This window comes from Acinonyx jubatus, chromosome B3 (genome assembly GCF_027475565.1).
Source record: "Acinonyx jubatus isolate Ajub_Pintada_27869175 chromosome B3, VMU_Ajub_asm_v1.0, whole genome shotgun sequence".
NCBI classification, from domain to species: Eukaryota; Metazoa; Chordata; class Mammalia; order Carnivora; family Felidae; genus Acinonyx; species Acinonyx jubatus.
The window spans coordinates 24,292,860-24,309,754 of NC_069386.1; the positions used below are offsets into that span (position 1 = coordinate 24,292,860).

Here is a 16,895-nt window from a genome sequence, read left to right on the forward strand (position 1 = left end):
GACTACCAACTTTTTACTGCGTTCCTCACATGGTAGAAGAGGCTAGGGAGCTCTGTGAAGTCTCTTTTATAAGAACACTAACTCTATTCATGAGGACTCCACCCTTGTGATCTAATCATTTTCCAAAGGCCCTACCTCCCAATATCACAGAGGAGGTTGGGATTTCAACATTTCAAACTATATCATGTGTATAATATATATCTCATAGATACCATAGATATCATATATGTGCCATAACACACTTTTGTATGTGTAAGTCAAATTACTTAGGGTGCCACTTACCTTGAAGGTGAGCATTTATTTCTGCTCAGCTGCCAGTAGCAGCAGCAGCAGCGAGGGTACCTCAGCTCACACACCCTGGCCTTTGACCTGGGTGATGTCCTAAGGAGCCAGGGGGTACCATATCCCCTAAAAGAAGTCACTCATAAGAGCTGCTTTGGTCCCACCGCCCAGACTCAGCATGCAAGGTGTGAAGAAGGCTCCTGCCTGCAGGCACACCTAACACTGTGCATGTTGTTGCTGATCCCCAGGTGAGAAGGAGCCCTAGGCCTGCTGAAGCAGTCTGAAAACTGCCTAAGAAGTTGCCAAGCTTTAGCTTGGCATGTTGGTATACCAGGGGGTAGTGATGAATGAGCTCAAGGATTCAAAACTTTGAGAGGAGATCACTTAAGACCTGCATTCTGTGCTCTGCCACCAAGTCTTCCCGTGTGATTTTTATAAGGACTGAAGTGTCAACATTCAGCATGTCTATATACCCAAAGGCTATATACCCAGGCTCGAGGTCATTGTTGTCCATGTCAGTGGCAATGCACCTGGCATCAATGCATGCTTTTCTAATTCATGCCTAGCATTCTCAGGAAGTATATCTGGCCACAGGTGGACTCCAAAATAAAGCCAGCTCTTAAAGAACAGCTCCTCATTGACACTATCCAAACTTTCAGAGGGTAGAGTCCCTCATAATATGCCTCTGAAATGTCCAAGATTGCTCTTGAGTAGGGCTCTGTGGAGTCATTGGCAATACAAGGTTATGGTATGTACAGTTTAAAGAAGTATTACAGGTGACAAATGTTGCAAGCCCTCAGTATATAAATATAAATTTGTTTCAGAGGCTAAGAAATAAGACTGCTCAGACTTTCCCAGTGGATTTCTGCAGTCATATGGGGTCAGTGTCCTGAGGGAGAATTTCAGGTAACTTCATTTTGCATATACTTTTCTAGATTTTTTTGACCCACCAGTGTTCCAGCCATTTACCATATATGGTGTAGGTTTATGGGATTTTTCTTTCTTTCTTTTTTCTCTTTCTTTCTTTCTTTTCCCCTTCCTTCCTTCCTTCCTTCCTTCCTTCCTTCCTTCCTTCCTTCCTTCACATTTAAATCCAAGTTGGTTAACATATAGTGTAATAATGATTTCAGGAATAGAATTTAGTGACTCATCACTTACATACAATATCCAGTGCTCATCCCAACAAGTGTCCCCCTTTAGCCCTTCCCACCTCCACCTCCCTGCAAACAATACCCCTCCAGCAGCCCTGTTTGTTCTCTGTATTTAAGAGTCTTCAGGGGAACCTGAGTAGCTCAGTCAGTTAAGTGTCTGACTTCAGCTTAGGTCATGATCTCACAGTTTGTGAGTTCAAGCCCTGCATTGGGCTCTGTGCTGACAGCTCAGAGCCTGGAGTCTGCTTTGGACTCTGTGTCTCCCTCTCTCTCTGTCCCTCCACTGCACATCCTCTGTCTGTCTCTCTCTCTCTCTCTCTCTCAAAAATAAATAAACACTAAAGAAAAGTATCTTCTGGTTTGTCTCCCTCTCTGTTTTTATATTATTTTTGCTTCCCTTCCCTTATGCTCATCAGTTTTTTATCTTAAATTCCACATGTGAGTGAAATCATATGATACTTGTCTTTCTCTGACTGACTTATTTCACTTAGCATAATACCCTCTAGTTCCATCCACCTTGTTGCAAATAGCAAGATTTAATTCTTTTTGATCGCTGAGTAATATCCCATTGTGTATATATGTCCCATCTTCTTTACCCATTCATAAGTCGATGGACATTTGGGCTCTTTCCATACTTTAGCTATTGTTGATAGTGTTGTTATAAATATCGGGGTGCATGTGCACCTTTGAATCAGCATTTTTGTATCCTTTGGATAAATACCTAGTAATGCAATTGCTGGGTCATATAGTAGTTCTATTTTTATCTTTTTGAGAAACATCCATACTGTTTTCTGGAGTGGCTGCACCAGTTTGCATTCCCACCAGCAATGTAAAAGAGTTCCTCTTTCTTCACATCCTTGCCAACATCTGTCGTTGCCTAGGTTGTTAATTTTAGCCATTCTGGCAGGTGTGAGGTGGTATCTCATTGTGGTTTTGGTCTGTATTTCCCTGATGATGAATGATGTTGAGAATTTTTTTCATTTGTTTGTTAGCCATCTGGATGTCATCTTTGTAAAAGTGTCTATTCATGTCTTTTGCCCATTTCTTAAATGGATTATTTGTTTTTTTGGGTGTTGAGTTTGATAAGTTCTTTATAGATTTTGGACATGAACTCTTTATCTGATGTCATTTGCAAATATCTTCTCTCATTCTGTTGGTTGCCTTTTAGTTTTTCTGATTGTTTCCTTCACTGTGCAGAAGATTTTTATCTTGATGAAGTCCCAGTAGTTCATTTTTGCTTTTGTTTCCCTTACCTCTGGAGACATATCAAGTAAGAAGTTGCTGTGGTAGAGGTCAAAGAGATTGTTGCCTGTTTTCTTCTCTAGGATTTTGATGGTTTCCTGTCACACATTTAGGTCTTTTGTACATTTTGAGTTTATTTTTGTGTATGGTGTAAGAAAGTGGTTCAGAATCATTCTTATGCATATTGCTGTCCAGCTTTCCCAGCACCATTTGCTGAACAGACTGTCTTTTTTCCATTGGATAGTCTTTCCTGCTTTGTCAAAGATTGGTTGGCTATACATTTGTGGGTCCATTTCTGGGTTCTTTATTCTGTTTCATTGATCTATGTGTCCATTCTTGTGCCAGTACCATACTGTCTTGATGATTACAGTTTGTAATATGACTTTAAGTCTGGAATTGTGTTGCATCCAGCTTTGGTTTTCTTTTTCAGGATTACTTTAGTTATTTGGGGTCTTAACTAGTTCCATAAATATTTTAGGATTGTGTGTTTTAGCTCTGTGAAGAATGATGGTGTTATTTTTTTGGGGGGGGGTTATTGAATTGATTTATTTTCCTTAAATATTTATTTATTATCTATCTATATATCTATCTTTAATTTAATTTAATTTATCTATCTATCTAATCTATCTATATATCTATCTATCTATCATCTATCTATCATCTGTCTTTAATTTACATCCAAGTTAGTTAGCATATAGTGCAATAATGATTTTAGGAACAGATTCCAGTGATTCATCCCCTATGTATAACAGCCAGTGCTCATTCAAAAAAAAAAAAAGTCTTCCTTAATTCCCCTTACACATTTAGCCCATCCTCCCACCCACAGCCCCTCCAGCAACTCTCAGTTTGTTCTCTGTATTTAAGAGTCTCTTATTTTTTGTCCCTCTCCCTGTTTTTATTTTTATTTTTTTGCTTCCTTTCCCTTATGTTCATATGTCTTGTATCTTAAATTCCACATATGAGTGAAGTCATATGATACCTGTCTTTCTCTGACTGACTTATTTTGCTTAGCATAATACACTCTAGTTCCATCCACCTTGTTGCAAATGGCAAGATTTCATTCTTTTTGATTGCCGAGTAATACTCCATTGTATATATATATATAACACATCTTCTTTATCCATTCATCTGACGATGGACATTTGGGCTTTTTCCATACTTTGGCTGTTGTCAATAGTGCTGCTATTGGGGTGCATGTGTTCCTTCGAAACAGCACTCCTTGTGTTACTTTGATAGGGATTGCTTTATGAGATATTTTTTGTCTGTCTCTCTCTGTTTTCATGTTTTTCCACCCCTCTTTAAAAAAAAGTGGGGCACCTAGGTGGCTCAGTCAGTTAAGCATCCAACTCTTGATTTTGGTTCAGGTCACGATATCATGGTTTGTAAGATTGAGCCCCAAGTCAGGCTTTGCACTGACAGTGTGGAGCCTGCTTGGGATTCTCTCTCTTCCTCTATGCATCTCCTGTGTTCTCTGTCTCTCGTTCAAAGTAAATAAAAAAAAAAAAAGAAAAGAAAAGGTATACTAGGAGTCTAAATTTTTGTTTCTAGACCTGATTCTGCTATTTGCAACGTCTTGTGACTACAGGCAAGACACTTAATCTCTTTGAACTTCAGTCTTTCCTCTGTAAAATCAAAGCACTGATGTATACAATTCTAATACTCTTTGTGTTAAGTCAATGACTGTGTGGGAAATGTGGGTGCCAAATGATTTCTGTCTTTCTGGAATACCAGTATGTCATGAATACAAACATTATCTAAGATTCTGAGAGACAACAAGTGCCAACTGAATTTAGTAAACCAGGAAAAATGAGTTAAATGGCACTTAATTCTAACATGAGCATTTCCAGGAATGTAACTGTGCTGAGGCATTGATAATTTCACCCATGCCCACTCCATTCCCTGGGGTAGTATCTCTACCTTACACCTTACACAAAAGGTAAAAAAAAATGGAAAGACACAAACTGAGATAAAATATTTAAAATACACATATTTGACAAAGCACTTATATCCAGAATATATAACTACTACAATGAATACCTCAATGAAGTATTACTTCACACTCACTAGAATAGCTAAAATTAAAAAGACTGACATCTTTCAAAGTTAACAAGGATTTGGAGCATCCTGAAAACAGATTCTTCTGGTAGGTGTGTGAAATGGTGCAACTACTTTGAAAAACAGTTCCACGCTTTATTAAAAAGTTAAATATACACCTACCTATGACTCAGCAGTTTCACTTCCAGGTATTGATTCAAAAGAAGTAAAAAATATACATTCGCAGTTACAGTTGTAAATAAATATTTACAGGAATGTTATTCTGTAATGGCCACAAACTGGAAAAATCTTAAATATTCATCAGTGGGAGAAAATCAGTAAACACATTGTGACACAGTCATGTAATGGAATACAAATCAGCAATAAAAATAGAATTACTGATACAGGGGAGCATGTGTGGCTCAGTTGGTTGAGCTCCTGACTCTTGATTTCCACTCAAGTCATGATCTCATGGTTCGTAAGTTCAAGCTCCATGTCAGATTTGGTGCTGACAGTGCAGAGCCTGTTTGGGATTCTCTCCCTGACTCTCCCCTGATCACTTGCGCTCTCTCTATCTCTCTTTCTCTCTCTCAAGAAAATAAATAAACATTAAAAAAAGAATTACTGATACACATTAACAAGGATGAGAAGAAGCCAGACATCAAATAGTAAATATGATATAATTCCAGAGTTCAAGAACAGATGATACTAATCTACAGGGCAGAAATCAGATCAGTAAATAGGGGTGGAGAGTGGAATTGAAATGGACAAGCCAGGACCTTTTGTGTTGCTGGATATGTTCTCTGTCTTGATTAGACTGGTTACATGGTTTTAAAAAATATACATAATATATAAATATATAAATGATATATATTTAAAAAATGAATGAAGCATTTAAAATCTGTGTATTTCATTGTATGAAAATTATATCTTAGTAAAATAAAAGTTGGGGGTGACAATTTAGCTCCTCCCTGATTCCATGGACAGCAACAGGACTTGCATCTCTGCTCCAGGACCAGCAGGGAGACAAGGGGGCAAGACCCTCAGCAATTTGGCTAGGAAGGGCAGCCACGGCCAAGGAAGTTTAAAAAGAGCATTCCACTGGGGCACCTTGGTGGCTCAGTTGGTTAAGCGTCTGACTTAGGCTCAAGTCATGATCTCATGCTTCATGGGTTTGAGTCTTGCGTCAGGCTCCATGCTGACAGCTCAGAGCCTGGAGCCTGCTTCATGGATTCTGTCTCCCTCTCTCTCTGCCCCTCCCCACTCATATTCTGTCTGTCTGTCTCTCTCTCTCTCTCTCTCACACACACACACACACACACAAATAAATAAAATGTTAAAAAATAATAAAAAAAAGGCATTCCACTAACCTCTTGTTCTGTTGTCAGAACCAAGCCAGGGGGGTGAGCTAGTTTTCACTCTAGGTGAAACTTCCTAGTGACTTCTCCAACTGAGAACTAGACTTCCAGTTAGAAGCCAGAACCCAGGAATTACAACTCAGCTGCCAGAAGCAGAGGAAGTATTAGAGCGGATGGAGTGCAAGCTCTAAAGCCAGGCTACCCTTGCTCCCACTTTGAGCCTCAGCTGACTAGATACTGCCTCCTATCCCCTTCTTCACTACACTGTGGAGGGGGAGCCCTCACCTTCAAGGGCTGGTGTATGGCCCATGAATGTCAACTACTCTATCTTGGGCACCGTTCTAGCTTCCGGGAAACAAAAAGGAATAAAATATATTTCATTACCTCTTAGAGCTGTCAGGTTGGTATGTCACAATAGCCTTGAAAGTTTTTAGAATGAGCTTATGGTGAAGAAAATAATTGTATGTTCATCATGTTTTCTCCTCCCAATAGATCCATTATATAAATCCAGATCTTTATATGTTGAATTTGTTTAAAAGTAGAAACAATCCATTTAGTGGAGTCTTAGATTGCTGATTTCTGGAAGTAATTTAGGAAGGCTTCAGAAGTCGGTCAGCAGAATTGGATGGAATAAAAAACTTTGAGAAGATGATTCAAGATGGTGCTTACGAGGGAATCCTTTTGCACTTGGCAAGTTCTTTGTGTGCTGATGGTCTAAAGACACTGATCTTGGGGAAGTTACATCTGAGAAGAGGTCACACTCAGGAAATATTTCATACAATTGAATATGATACAATACAAAGTGAAAAGTACCATATTAGGTGTGCACAAGGAATTATGGGAGCATGAGGAAGGGCACAACTGTCCCTCAAAGGGAGTTGTGGAACCTCAAAGGGAGACGACATGTAAAGAATGAGAGGCACTTTGAAAAAGGGGAAGAGGATGAGACTAACATGCTTTCCAGACACATGGAACCGAGACTGAGAGACATGAATGATTCATTGACAAAGATACTTTCCTGAACCAAACCCTAGTTAGGAAACTCTGAGCTCTTTTTCAACAAGTTTCCATCCTTGGGCATGTCCGTAAGAGCCCAATTTTAGTATGAACTGAGCTAAGTTAGTTTAGCTGGAATCTTCTGCCAACAACTTCTGATATCTGATCATCCTCAATATGTGACCAAATTCCTCAACCTTGCCATCCCCCAGGTGATGTCTGATCACTCTGGCTGGCCTTCAACAAGGATCCTGTGAGGTCAGTTTGGCAAGAGTCTCTTTTTACCCCTGCTGTTATTTCCTCTTAGAAACTTATACATAATGACCTCCACCAGGATGCTTGGCTATAGATGCCCACTTGCCCATGCTGTATTCCGAAGTGAGTATGGTTCTATACTGAGGTCTCATTTCCCCTATTGCAATAATTCCTGAGTAAAATCTGTTTTTACCCCTTTAATTTCTTTTCAGCTCCAGTGTGTCTTTGACATTGTCTGTCAGACAGGTTAGGCTATGCCAAGTAACAAACAATGCTAAGATTTCAAGGGCTAAAAACAAAGTTTATTATCACTCATGTTAATGTTCATTTTTACTGACAGAAGGTTCTGCTGCATGATTTGTCCCTCATGGTCTCAGGATGACACCTCAGTCTCTAGCATTGTGGTCACCATCCTTAAGGAGAAGAACATGATGCCTCACATACTGCTCTTAAAGGGCTTCTTTGCATGAGTAACTCATGTCCCTTTCACCCACATTTCATTGTCCAAAGCAATTACATAGTCATACCTATCTTCAAAGGAGTGGGGTTATGCAGTGCCACCATATAGTCAGGAGGAGAAACCCTGAAGTTTACTGACACTTTATATATGTTTTATGTAGCAAGGAGGACTCAAAACTGATGAAGGTGAAATTATGAAGAGCCTTGTTGGCCACAATAAAAAGTTTGGACTCTGAGCTACAGAATGCTTCTTTTGAGTAGAAAAAAGACATGAGGCATTTTGGGTTTCAGAAAGATAATTCTGGTGGTGATGTGGAGAAGGTCTTGGTGACAGCAGACAGAGTAAGAAGCTACTTTATTAATTGTGGGGCTAAGCAGAAGTGGAGAAGTAATATGAATTTGAGAAATATCTCTAAGGTAAAAGTCATGGAATTTGGTGAAAGACTTGCCTGTGAGTTGAGAGAGAGAGGACTCCAGGATAGTGTGGAGTTTAAGGTGGGAATTGAAGTGGTTGATTTCATGACTTAGATCAACAGTAGAGCAGAGATGAGTAGGTTTTGGAGGAGATTAGCACAATCTGGTACATTTTGGGTTTAAAATGTCTGGCACCATCAGGGATATCATGCCTCTTCTGACATCATGTCCAGATCAAGCAACAGAATGAGAGTTACCTACTTTAGAAGGATGCCAAAGTGTTGTCAGTAAATGAGAAGCCCCAGCAAGAGGGTACAGAATGAGAGAAAACTCAGGAAGGAAGATGGAAGAGAGGGGGAGACACAGTGGAAGATCAGGGGCAGGGACTTGACAGGATGCTGAGCGGAACAAGGCTTCTAAGAAATAGGGTTCAGTCAACCCTGGCAAATTCTGAGGAGGCAGGTAAGATGAACCTGAAACGGAGACGTCCATTTGGACAGTTAGGGATTATTTAGTGTACTTATGAGAGCAATTTCAGTCTGGAGATGGGGTAAGACATTGCCAAAGTTTGAAGATTCCTCAAAGAACTTTGTACTTTTCTCTCCTCAGAAATTCCCTTGTTTCCTTATTCTTCAAAATCAGCTCAGGGATAAACTCTCTCTAAAATTTTCTTCAATGTTCTTCTCTCCAGGACACTCCCACCATCCCCTTTCCCTCAGCTAGTTTCTTCTGGGGACTTGCAAACATCATCTGCACCAGGCACTTTTACACTGCTCTGGAACTATTTCTTTATGTCTGGTTCCTGTGCTGGGCCATGAATAGGGGACGTGTTGTATTCGTCTTTGCAAACTTAGTATCTCATAGGAAAATTTTAGAAATTAAATTTTAGCAATTTAATGTAATGAAGAGAAAGAGGTAAGCATCACTTTGTTCTCTATAGTTAGGAGTTTGTTCCTTGGTTTGTTTCCCTCTCTCTCTCTCTTTTTTCCTTTGCTCATTTATTTCTTAAAATCCACATACAAAGAGATAATATGGTATTTGTCTTTCTCTGACTGACTTATTTCACTTATCATTATACTCTCTAGCTCTATCCATGTTGCAAATGGTAGGACTTAATTCTTTTTCATGGCTGAATATTATTCCATTATATATATGTATATACATATATATATATACACACATATGTATATATACACACACATATATATGTATACACACACACATACACACACACACACACACACACACACACACACATATATAAAATTTGTAAATAATGCTGTAATTAACATAGGGTGTGCATGTATCCCTTTGAATTAGTGTTTTCATATTTGGCAAATACCCAAAAGTGTGATTACTGAATTGTAGGGTAGTTCTATTTTTAATTTTTTGAGGAATCTCCATACTGTTTCCCACAGAAGATGCACCAGTTTGCAGCCTAAAAACAGTGCAGTAGTGTTTTTTTTCTCCATATCACTGCCAACATTTGTTGTTTCTTGTATTTTTTTATTTTAGCCATTTCTGACAAGTGTGAGGTGATATCTCATTTTAGTTTTGATTTGCATTTCCTTGATGATCAGTGATGTTAAGCATGTTTTAAGGTATGTGTTGGCCACCTGGATGTCTTCTTTTGAGAAATGTCTTCTTTGAAGAAATGTATTCATGTCTTCTGCCCATTTTTAATTGGATTATTTGGTTCTGGGGTATTGAGTTGTATCAGTTCTTTATCTATTTTGAAGACTAACCCTTTATTGGATATGTCATTTGCAAATATCTTCTCCCATTCCATAGGTTGACTTTTAGTCTGTCAATTGTTTCCTTTGTTGTTCAGAAGCCTTTTATTTTAATATAGTCCCAATAGTTTGTTTTTTCTTTTATTTGCCTTGCCTCAGGAGACATAACTAGAGAAATGGTGCTACAGCTGATGTCAGAAAAATTACTGCTTGTTTTTTCATCAAGGATTTTTATGGTTTCTGGTTTCACATTTAAGTCTTTAATCCATTTTAAGTTTATTTTTGTGTATGGTGAAAGAAAGTGTTACCAGAGGGGAGGTGGGTGGAAGGATGGTTAAAATAGGTGGTGGAGATTAAAGAGTACACTTACCATGATGAAAAAAATTAGTATAAAATAGTTAATTCTTGATGATCAATGAAGGATTATCAATTTTCATGATTAGGCCTTATATTCCAAACCAGTACCAGTAATGAATAGGCCTTTGTTGTACAGATTAATAAACTGATTAAGACATGTAAAGTAAATGACAGTGATGCAATTCATAAATAAAAAATATGCAGCAATTTAACATAACAGTATAAAAGACCAAAAACACAGAGGAGGAGAAGTACAAAGTACATGGTCATCATCCAGCCCATGGAATAAATGTCTGAGCTAGTTACTGAAAGGCATGAGAAGGGTCTGGGAAAGGCCAGAGCCTGGAGTTCTTCCTTTAAATTGTTTACAGATTGTGGGAGAAAATATATGGCAGACGCAGTGTCCAGAAATATATGATGATATTTCCGGACAGCGGTTAATTTCAGGGATACAAAATAACTTAGGTCCTGAAAGACAAGAAAATAGGGCAAAGGAAAGCCCTTAGGAAAGTTAGTATTTGAAGTTCAAGCAGGTAGTTAGTGTCTAAGATATCTGTATAGTAAGGGGATTCTAACTCTTGGACTGTGATTCAGGAGCAGGAATTCATTCTCTAAAAGGGAAGTGTAGAGTTTTGTACCTAGCAGATCATGAACAGGTACTCACAACACTTTGCCCATCAAAATTACCTGGGAGAACTTTAAAATACCTAGATAGATGGAACACATCCCCAGACTGATTAAATTGTAGTTTAATTAATTGTTCTGGGGGGACCTGAACATTAGTTTTTTTCTTTGTTTTTGTTTGTTTTTTTGTTTGCTTGTGCTTTGGTTTTGGTTTTGGGTGTTTGTTTGTTTGTTTGTTTTTGCTGTTGGTAGTTTTTTGTTTTGGTTTTAGTTTATTTGGTATCGTGGTTTAAGTTCCTGGATTGTGAGATACTGCTTTACAGTGCATACAGAGCACTTGGAAATGCATATTGTTATTCAGTAAGCTTAAGGCAGGGTCTATGATTCTGCATTTATATCAAGCTCCCAGGTGCTGCTGGCTCACACACCACGTTTAGGGTTACAAGGTTCTACCTTTATGATACTAACAGAGGGGAGGAAGTCTCCTTATTAGGACCAGAGAGGTAATTCAGAGGAGCTCATATATCAGAATTATGGTAAAGGAGTGGAAAGGGATATAACTTAGACTTAGGTTAACCATCTATCTGTCCTAGGGAAAATTTTAAAGTCAAGCTTCACATTAGCATTTCTCATTGTTTAAAAAAAATCTTGATTCCTATATGGCATTTGACTCACTCCTCATAGTCTCCACAAACACTAGTATCTTGTCAAGCTTTATTTTTTGAAGTTTGCATTATGACTTGATAATTTTTTTTGCAAACTATACATATTTTCTTGGATATATTAATATTCTGTCTCTTGCCATCTAGCTTCTTATGCTTTGTACCACAAGAACACAATTTGTTTCCTATTACTTATTTCTATTCTTTTTTAGAAAGAGAGAGAGAGAAAACATGAGCAGGGGAGGGGCAGAGAGAGAGAAAGAGAAAGAGAGGGAGAAAGAATCTTAAGCAGGTTCCACATTCAGAACAAAGCCCGATGCAGGACTCAGTCTCATGACCCTGAGATCATGACCTGAGCCCAAATAAAGAATCGGATGCATAACCAACTGAGCCACCCAAGCACTCCTGTTTCCTATTTCTTTAAAAAAATACCAAGCAGCCCTCTTGGTGCATCAGTCTCATAATCTGAAAAATGCTTGAACATTATATGACAAGATTTTACTACACATCATGTTGGAAATACAAAATTTTAAGTCATTTTAGTAATGGTAGTTACCAGATCCATTTCATTTCTTTAATATGAAATTTATTGTCAAATTGGTTTCCATACAACACCCAGTATTCATCCCAACAGGTGCCCTCCTCAATGCCCATCACCCACTTTCCCCTCCCTCCCACCCCCATAAACCCTCAGTTTATTCTCAGTTTTTAAGAGTCTCTTACAAAAGAATCATGCCATTCATCTATTTTTTTAAAATCACATTAAGGAAGAATTCATAAAAATATGATATAATGAATGATTTATAAAGAAGTATAATAATTAAAAATTCGAGAGTAAGTTGTCGAAAAATAAAATTTACTTTTTTGGACATTGCTGCAATGTTTTTTAGGGAATCCACTAGGGTCATAACATGCTCATAAAATGTGCACTATCATCACATTGATCATAGACACTTTTTCAGTACACTACGTGAGTAATGGACTTCTAAATTCTTGTATTTGAATGAATATTCATTAAAATATATAAATTAAGAGATTGTATTAGGCATATTGGAAAACTGTACCAACTCTTTTAATCCACCTACTTGCTTTTTAGAGTTAACTGAGCAAAACAATAATTTATTAAACCTCCTGTGTTGCAAGTCTGTTTACATTAATTTCTGTAATATTTTTTGCACATAAAAAAGAGAGAAAGAGGCAAGAAGTGGTTGAGGGGCATTCACCATTTTTGTAAATGGAGGGAGGGGAAGAGCATATTTACAGGCAGAAGAGAGGTCAATAAAGAGAAATTTAACATAAAAAGAAAAAACTAAGGTACTAGACACAGGATGGGGCATGAATCCAGGAAAAAAAAATATTTTGGTTGCAAAGTAATAGGGACACACTTATTAGGGACATAATGGAAGACAAAAAGAGCAGGAAAAGTAAGGGCTAAATCCACTTCTAGTTAAAGATGACCAGTTAACACATCTCAGCTCCCTCCTGAACCCCAGTCACATTATAGTGAAGGAATAAAAAATGTATAGAGCCATAAGGACAAGGAGAGAAAGGACTGATTTAGTAGCTGACCAGAGTGGCTAATGAATGTTCAGAGGAAAGTGAGAAGTCAGAAGCCAGAAGCGAGAGGAAGTTGCCACTGGGAAATGCAACAAGCCAAGTCTCCAGCAGGCATTGAGAGGCTGAGGTGCCAGGGACCTCAGAAGACTGGGAGGCATGCAATGACTACAGAAGGCACATCCCCTCCATCCCTCAATAATAGATCCAGGAATCTGTGGACTCCGGGAAAGTGAGAGGGGTCAATGAAATGGTGTAAAAATAGAACAAATGGATGGTAGAGCCCATGGCAGATGTTACCTCACAGAGCTCCAATCCATATTCACCACCTCAAGCTATAGCCTGGCTCTTCATTTCTATATAAACTTAACAGCCCTAACTAATCACCTATAGCTTCTATAATTTGGGGTCCCCCCCCCCAGACAATTGAGTCCCAAACTTAAGAGGAACCTTGTTACCTCCAGTTATGTGTCCAGTCCTTTACTTTTAAATAAGTACAAAGAATCATCAAACACTTGAGAAAGTCTCTCATATGGAAGTTAGAGCTCAAAGCAAAGAGAGAAAAGCATAATATCCTCAAAGACATTGTCCATCTAAGAAAAAAATAACAGGCTATCACAAAAAGTAAGAGTGAGGAAAAAGAAAGCGCTTTTAGAAATAAAAAGAATGGGGTGCCTGGGTGGCTCAGTTGATTAAGTGTCCGACTTTGGCTCAGGTCATGATCTCATGGTTTGTGAGTTTGAGCCCCACGTTGGGCTCTGTGCTGACAGCTCAGAGCCTGGAGATTGCTTCAGATGTTGTTACAGAACCAGGCTGGAACACTGGTGGAAAAACCAAGCGGCACTCAGAGATCTTGGTGGACCGGAGATTTATTTAACACCAGCGGGCTCAGAGGAGACTGTTTCTTCAAAGATATGAGCGCCGAATGCAAGTGGGGAGGGTAATTTATAGTCATCAGCTTTCATATCTGTGGGGGTTTTGCACGCACAGCAAAGGAAGAAGAACCCAGAGGAGGGGTCTCTAAGCTAAAGACCAGAGTTTGTTTTAGCCCCACCAGCCATCTTTGGCATATTTTGTCCACTTCTCCAACAATGCTATGTCTCCCTCTGTCTCTGCCCCTCCCCGGCTCATGATCTGTCTCTTCCTGTCTCTCAAAAATGAATAAACATTAAAAAAAAAATTTAAAGAAATAAAAAGTATGATAGGTAAAGTCAATAAAATCCTAAAAATTATTTATAGGTTTAGAAAGACAAAGATGAAAATAGGAGAGAAAAGAGAAGAAAGCCAGAGTATAAATGCACAAAGTAAAATACCTAAAAGGAAGTGAGAAAAAGGAAGAGAAGAATTTCAATAAAAGAAGAATCAATAGAATCTTATCAAAGATAGCCTCAAACTTCTGAACAGCAACATCAAAAGCTGGAAACCAATGGGGCAGTGCCTTCAAAATTTCAAGGGAAAATATTTCCAATCTTGAATTTCATGTTCAAACTATCAATTATCAGTGAGAATAAAAGCATGTGCAGAATTAAACAATTTACCTTCTGTACATCTTTGCTAGGAAAACTAGTGGGAAGAATCCACCTCAACTGTGTTACAGCAAATACTTGCCGCCCAGGAAGAGATAAGCCACACGCACTCAGGGGAATCAGGAAAACACTATTTATTATGCACCAGTGCCAGCCCAGCAGAGTCACCACCATAGGCTGAGCACTGAACGTTGGCATCAGCCTCCCTTAATGGCTGGGATGGTAGGGGGTTGAGAGACAAAACAAAAAGGGGAGGGGGCACTTACCAGTGGTGCTCTCTGGGCCATTGGTGGAGGCAGGCAGCAAGCAAGGTTACAAAAGCCAAAAGTTTGAAAGGGGAGTTTCCAGCCTCGGACATCTGGCTGGCCCCTTTTTTCTTGTTTTGTCTAGCTTTTCATCTCAAATGGAATAAATAAAAAAGAAATAGACACTTGACCCAGCAAAAGGAAAACAATGCAGGAGGGAGACAAAGGAAGCCCTCTGGGACATGATGCCCTCTAAGGAAGGAGGGCAGCCTTGCTGCCTGCAACTGCAGATGCTCTGGAAGACTTGCCTCTAGGGAACAAAATGAAACTGGTAACGTGGTCTAAGGGGAAACAGACTGTTTGGAAAAACAAAACCAAACAACAAGCCCTGACTCGTGATGTTTACCAATTCCTATAACATAAAATATCCTATTATGCTGATGTTAAGCTCTCAACAACTTAACACTCTTCTTACAAAATTCCTGAATATTTAACAATTAACTCTCCCCAGCTAGTAGAAGTTGAGGTCAGCACACCAATGGATTAATAAATCACCTATGTGTTTGACTATGTGGAAAATAGCATTCAGAGACATTTCACTGTCCTGTAGGATAGGACAGGATGGACTTGGGCCAGAGCTATACAAATGAGATAAGGTAAAAAAACAAGAAACTATTAATTCCAAGAAAATATTTTTTTTTGGAAAACAAATATAAGAATAAGTGTAATTAGCTGGGTAGCATATTGGCCTTGGTATTAAAAATAGGATGTAAACAATGAAAAGTAATTTCACAAAAATGGCAATAGATCGGAAGAATGGGGAAGGGAAGGTAAAAGGTGTTTAAATGATAACTACTCATTTCATACCAAACAGCCAGTGGATAATGCTTAAAGGAAAAAGTTGATAGAGAGCGGTATAAGCATTTTCACTTGAAATTTAGAAGATAAAATGTTCAAAGTGGTCACCTTCCTGGAATCCAACCCTGGAGTAAGGAGGAAGGTGCTGGGGACTGTCTTGTTAAAATCTGTTTTTAGCACTCTGGCTTTTTAATCCATAAACATGTATTCCTTAGGTAGATATTGTTATGGAAACTGGTCTGGATCATCCGGCAGAAGCACCAAGTGGCGCTTGGAGATCTCGGAAGCAGGATTATTTTACACTGGTGGGCTCAGAGGAGATCATTCTCCAGATGTCTGAGCTCAGAGCATCAACAGAGGGGACAATTTATAGTCTGCTACTTCCGCATTCCCCATTAGTAGTAATTTGGTGCAAGCGGCAAGCAGGGTGGGAAGAAGAACCCAGAAGGGGAGGCTTCAGACAGGGACTGGAATTCCCCTATCAGTCCTGTAAGCCATCTTATGACAGACTTTTCCCTATAATTACAAAGAGTGATATTTGAAGGCAATGCATACCTTGATGGAGTTTTGGAGTGGGGGTGGGGTCCGGAGCTGATGGCCAAGACAGAATTCTTCAGAAGTCTTTGGTGCAAAAGGTGACCTTGGGCAGGAATAACTGCCCCAGTTATGGGTCCCTGAGGAGAGACTTGTTATATAGTTGGGAGTTTATGGAGGTAAAGTCCAGGGGAAGTTTCCATTGAGAGTTTCATATGCTGGAGAAGACTCACAGGATACTGGAGGCTGAGCTTTTGTCAAGCTGAGGTTGTTTTTCCCTCTAGCAAAGCATTAACATTAAGAAGGTAGGGAGTTCATGGAGAAATGTTTTACTCTGTCTGCCTCAAGTATTTGTCAAAGGGCTCCAGGTTATCAGGAAATTTAATTTTATCGCCATTTCCTCTTGCCTTTGTTTCCCACATCCTACCTTAGGAATGGGCAGGAGACATAGAGGCAGTCAGTCACAGGGTGGAATATGACAGCTCTCTGCTCTGAGAGGGCTTTGAGAGAAAGTTTTCACATGCTCCCTTGGTAATTCTTCAAGGTTTGTAACCACTCTGATGACTTACACATTTCTTTTTTTCTTTTTCTTTTATGTAAAAAGGCGGGCC

General features: G+C 39.0%; 1 long non-coding RNA gene across 1 annotated transcript in view; it reads right to left on the reverse strand.

Moving 5' to 3' along the window:
- The window catches only part of LOC128315889 (uncharacterized), a 34,504-nt gene extending 19,162 nt beyond the window's left edge, over window positions 1–15,342 (reverse strand). The window contains exon 1 of the long non-coding RNA XR_008299021.1: window positions 14,914–15,342. This is a non-coding gene — a long non-coding RNA (uncharacterized LOC128315889). The remainder of the gene's footprint in view (window positions 1–14,913) is intronic.
- Between the last annotated feature and the right edge of the window lie 1,553 nt (window positions 15,343–16,895).